Here is a 6000-nt window from a genome sequence, read left to right on the forward strand (position 1 = left end):
CTGTATGCAGAAAGCTCTACAACACTGAAAAAAGAAATTAAGGGAGACACATATAAATGGAAGCATACACCATGTACAAGGATTGGAAGAATTAACTTCATCAAAATGTCTGTACTACCCAAAGCAATATATAGATTCAATACAATCGGTATTAGAATACCAATGGCATATTTCACAGATGTAGAACAAACATTTAAAAAAATTATATGGAACCATAGCTGACCTCAGATAGCTGAAGCAATTTTGAGTAAAATAAAAAGAAAACAAAGCAGGAGAGATCACAATACCTGATATCAAAGTATATTTCAAGACCTCTTTAATCAAAACAGTCCGGTACTGGCATAAGAACAGACACATAGATCAATGGAACAGAATAGAGAGTGCAGAATTAACCCATGTCTCTATGGTCAATTAATATTTGGCAAACAGGGCAGAAGCATAATATGGAATAAAAATAGCCTCTTCAACAAATGGTGTTGAGAGAGCTGTTTAGCTAAATGCAAAAAAGTGAAATTCAACCACCAACTTACACCATGCACAAAAATGAATTCAAGATGGATAAAAGACTGAAATATAAGTCGTGACTCCATAAAAGTCCTAGATGAGAATATAGACAGGAAACTCTTGGATATCCAGCCCAGCAATATTTTCACTGATATGTCCCCTAGAGCAGAATATGAAGGGAAAAATAAACAAATGGGAGTTCATCAAAATAAGAAGCTCCTTCATGGCCAAAGAAAACATCAGCAAAATGAAAAGGGAACCAACTGTATGGAAAATATATTTGCCAGAGATAACTCAGACATGGGTTTCATCTCCAGAATATATAAAGAACTCACCCAACTCTGCTCCAGAAAGAGAAACAATCCTATTAAAAAATGGGCAAAGGACCTGAACAGACTCTTCTCCAAGGAGGACAAATGGAGGGCACAAATGCATATGAAAGGATGCTTATCATCCTGGACATCAGAGAAGTGTAACTTAAAAGCACAATGAGATACCACTTCACAGTGGTGAGAATGGCACCATCATAAATAAATCAGCAAACAACAGGTGCTGACGAGGTTGTGGAGTAAAGAGAACCCTAGTAAACTGTTGGTGCTTATGCAGACTGGTACAGCCACTGTGAAAAAAGTTTGGAATTTCCTCAAAAAGCTAAAAATGGTGAAAAACTTTTTACCATTTTTACCATAATTTTTACCATAAAAGCTAAAAAGCTTGGATCCAGTGATTCCACTGCGCATACTATACTCTAAGAATCCCAAAATTCCAATTCAAAAGAACTTATGCACCCCGATGTTCATAGCAGCACAATTTACAATAGCCAAGTGCTGGAAGCAACCTAAATGCCCATCAGTAAATGAGTGGATCAAAAAAACTATGGCACTTTTACACAATGGAGTACTATGTATCAGTAAGAAAGAAAGAGCTACTACCATTTGCTACAACATAGAGGGAACTGGAGAGCACCATGCAGAGTGAAATAAGCCAGGCAGTGAAAGACAAATACCATATGATCTCTCCTATAAGTGGAACCTAAACAGCAGAGCAAGCAGGCAAGGAAAATATGACCAGCAACATTGAAAGAAAGAAGAAACCGATGGAGACAGGAGGGGGGAATGGAACGGGGTAGAGAGAAGGGGAAAGAGAAGGGTCAGATCAAGGAAGAGGTATGAAAGACACATGGATGAAGCCAAAGTGGGAAGGATTGAATGGGGTATGTAGTGGTGTGTTGGGCAGGGTAAAGTGGTGGTGGGTAAATGGAGACAAATTTGTTTGAAAAAATTTTTAAAAAGAAATAAAAAATATTTATAAAAGCATATTAATTTAATCTGTATATTTGAGGAAAGTATTTTGTAACCCTACTTAAAATGATTTTATTCCTACTTCAACTTTCATGAATAAAATTCTTGGTCATTTTCATAAACCCACAGTCTTTAAAACAAACAAACAAAAAACTAAAAAATGAAGACAGAGAAATTTTTCAAAACATGCAAGTTCTGACTAAGAGCAAGGTGAAATTTGTCTCAGCTGTTGGTGTTGGCCTTCTTACTTCTTTCTGGATCCATCTCTGGTGGTCTCTCAGCTCTAGGTCCAGGTTGGGTAGTCCAGCTTCTGGCAACGCTGCCTGTATGTTCTTCCCCTGCCTCTAGGGGGAGCTCCTGTTTTGACTCAGAGAATGAGTTCTCTGTGTCTCCTCTGGGAGGCACTGTTCAGTCTTCTGGGATAATTGTGGTGCATTCCTCCTGCTCTATACTTCCCATTAGCCTGTCCCAGTTTATTTCCAATAAAGTATAATTTCTGCTTAAGTAGAGGTCCATTTCAGGGGTCAGGGCACAACCTGTGTAAGAGTGTCTGCTCTCTCCTGTGTGGTGTAGTCTGCACTTTTGTGTGTGAGCTTGGCCTGGACATTGTCCTGAATCCCCCTTGTTGTATACTTTCTTAATTTCCTGTTTTGATAGCTTCAGTGAAATAGGGCCCTAGGGCCCAGTGCACTTTTTCTCCCTGTGGGGGGTTAAAAATATGCCCTTTTAGACATTAGTTTTGCTGTCTTGCTCTTACCAAAAAAAATCTCCCTGCTGGTTCTTACGCCTGCCCAGCTGGTTTTGTATATCTTCCCAGCTCCTGCAGGAGGTGGGGGATTCAGTTCAATTTTCTGTTTCTAGTTGTTCCACCAAAGAAGGGGGCTAGTCTGTCTTACAGGAACCTCAGGCGCACCATCTCCTGCCCACTGCCCTCAGAGCACTCTGTGGCCCTCACTCTCCATTCTGTGCCTTGAGCTGGGCTTGTGCTGGGAAACCACCCACCTTTGCACCCCTTTAATCAATCTTCCAGGTGCCCTGAGTGGGAACAAATCTTTCTCACAATCCTCCCTCCTGTGAAGTCCCTGCCTAGCATGTCTCAGTCCCCCTTTTGAAAAAAGTCTCTGTGTGCACCACTGCCACTCCAAGCCACAGCCCGGCTTTCCACACACTCCAACTCCCTTGCAAGTCAAGAGTCTATCTCAGTCATGGCCAGTCATAGCTCATGTCTTCCCCCAGCTCTGGGGGCCACCAGAACCCAGCCCCCACTCTCTGGTACTGTCCCAGCTTGCAACCACTGCCCTAGCTTGGTTGTGCTGTGAGCTGTGTGTATGTGTGCAGTCTGGATCTCCATGGAGACTTTATGCATTCAAGTTGCTCTCAGCGTGGGTCTCTGCCCTGGTAGGGGAGGGAGCCTCTAGGCTGCTATCCCTGACAGCGTCCTTTTTTAATGTTGTCCCCACAGCAGCTGCAGTTTCTCGCTTCACATCTGGGGACTTTCTCTGTCTGCCTATGAAACCTCCTTCAGAGGAAGTGTCCTCTGAACACTTTGGCTTCCAAACTTCGTATCAGCTAAGATCTGTTGACTGTTCACTTCCCCCACCCCCAGAAACTCTGCTAAGTGTCCCAGTTGGGTACACAAGCAAATGGACTCAGCTCCCACCTACTTTGCCACCATCTTCTGCTTCCTAGTTGTTTTTTTTTTTCTTTATCTAAGGAACTCTATCTCTCCTTCAATTACAAATGATAGTTTTGATGTGCAGAGTAATCTTGGTTGTAGATCCTTGCTTTTCTTCTTTTGGCATATTTGTTGCTAATCCTTTCTAGCCTGCAAAGTTTCTTTTGAGAAGTCAGCTGAAAGTCTTATGGAAACTCTCTTTTAGGTAACTAACTGCTTTTCTCTTGCTGCTTTTAAGATTCTCTTTGTCTCTAACAAAATTTTTTTAAAAATCCATATGATTAAATCAATAGATGCAGAAAACATTTAACAATATTCTGCACTCATTTATGATAAAAATTCTCATCAAACTAGGAATAGATGAGAACTTCCTTAAGCTGATAAAGGTTATGTCTTTAAAAAAAGGGGGGTTCTGGTCATGACTGTGACATAGGTAATTGTAGTACAACATAGGTTGTAGTACCACAATCACATCAGAATTACAACTAAACTACAGTAAAACCATAATTCAGAACTTCCTGTGGTTTAGCTAAACAGAAGTAATACAACTAAAGATATAAAGAAACCACATCAAGATTGGTAGGAGTGGCAGGGACACAGAATGGACTGATACCATACCCACATGTAGTGGTTAAAAATCTGAAGGGATATCACAGCTACAGATGTTCCCCTCAGGAGAAAGTGGTCCCAGTCCCACAGCAGGCCCCCACTGTCCAAGATCTAGTGCCAGGAAGAGAAGTTCCCATAATTATGGCTATAAAAAAACAGTAGGGATTGTGGCTGAGATAGAGGGCTTTTGGAGTCCCACGTGTTCCGCTTAAAGAGACTGTGCACAAACATACTTAAGCTCACTTGCTGAGTTCCAGTGCTGGGGTATCAGGGACATATGGGAAAAACTGAATTGCCTGGCATCCAGGCAAGAGCTGGAGGAGCAACTTTATTCCAGACAGAAGTGCTGGCAGGGGTCATTGTCCTTTTTTTGAGCAACTCCCACAGAACAGACAGGTGGGTGTTATGTCTGAGATCCATCAACCTGGCTAACACTATTTGCCACCCTGGAAATTCTCTGATACCCTGCCCCACCCAACTGGTGGGCCCAACTGAAGCCATTTTCAGTGGTTTATCCATACAAATTGCCTGTCTTGGCTCATGTTTTGGACTTTCCTAAAATCTCTGAAACATACAGCATCTGGCCTCAATGCACCATATACCTCTTGCTAAGTGGCCCCAGATCTGAAAACAGGCACTGTTGGCCTTGGTTTGCAGCATGATCAAGTACCTCTAAGCTGAGCACAAATAGAAACCATCTGCGTATAGCTTTGTAGCTCAAATGGGTGGCCTCAGATAGAACACAGGTGGTGGCTGACATTGACTTTCACCTCCTGAAAGACCCCAGAGCCAACACACCTGTTGAACAGCTTCAGCCCATGTCAAAACAAGTACCCAATCTCTTCCACAAGGGAAACTCTAAAGTGGTGAGTTCAGCAGGAACCAGAGCCCCATTTATGTAAGTCTTTCTCTGTGGGGTCAGCCCCTGCACAGCTGATCATCCCTGGTGGTTACAGATGGTCCTTTTAGCCAATAAGCTTTGGGTTATAAGTCCCTCCTTGTGATGTGCCAACAGTGATAAAATCTCAACTACCACAGGAGGGTGTACACAACCCATTTGGGAGGATGCACATCTGTAGTGTCATCTTGAGTGATAGGGGAGTCTGTGCCACAGGACCCTATGGAAACCTACTTTAGAAGGTCAGTCTATCAAGCATGGAAGATATAGCAGCTCTACCTAACACACAGAAAAAAACACAGGGAGGTTATCAAAATGACTACACAAAGAAACATGATCCAAAAGAAAGAAAAGAAGAAAATGCCAGAAAAAAATGACTAAACAAAAGGGAGATAAGCAATCTACTAGATGCAGAGTTAAAAACTCTGGTTACAAAGATGCTCAATAAACTTAGGGGAAAAGTAGATGAATTTAGTGAGAACATCAACAAAGACATATGAAACATGAAAAATAGCCAGTCAGAAACTAAGACTTCAAAACTGAAAATAATATATTATAAGGAATCAGCAGTGGAATAGATGAAGCAGAGTATCAAATAGAAGGAAAGATAAAGAAATATAAGACAATCAGAACAGCAACCCCCTCCCCAAAATGAGCACAGTACAAGGACCCTCTGGAAAATTTCCAACATATCACCATTTGCATCATGGGGGTGTCAAAATAACAAAGAGAGAAAGGCATTGAAAAGTTATGTCAAAAAATAATGATGAAAGCCCTGGCTGGTGTGGCTCAGTTGTGTTTGGGTATTGTACTGCAAAGTGAAATGTCACCAGTTGGATTCTTGGTCAGATACATGCTTGGGCTGTGGGCCTGGTCCCCAGCTGGGGTGTATGCAAGAGGCAACTGATCAATGTTTCTCTCTCACATCAATGTATCTTTCTCTTTCCCTTTCCCTCTCTTTAAATAAATAAAGTCTTTAAAAAAATTAATAACAAAACTTCCCTAACCTTGTG

This window comes from Pteronotus mesoamericanus, unplaced genomic scaffold (assembly GCF_021234165.1).
Source record: "Pteronotus mesoamericanus isolate MK-2021 breed Mesoamerican mustached bat unplaced genomic scaffold, CSHL_Meso_final contig_94, whole genome shotgun sequence".
Taxonomy (NCBI): domain Eukaryota; kingdom Metazoa; phylum Chordata; class Mammalia; order Chiroptera; family Mormoopidae; genus Pteronotus; species Pteronotus mesoamericanus.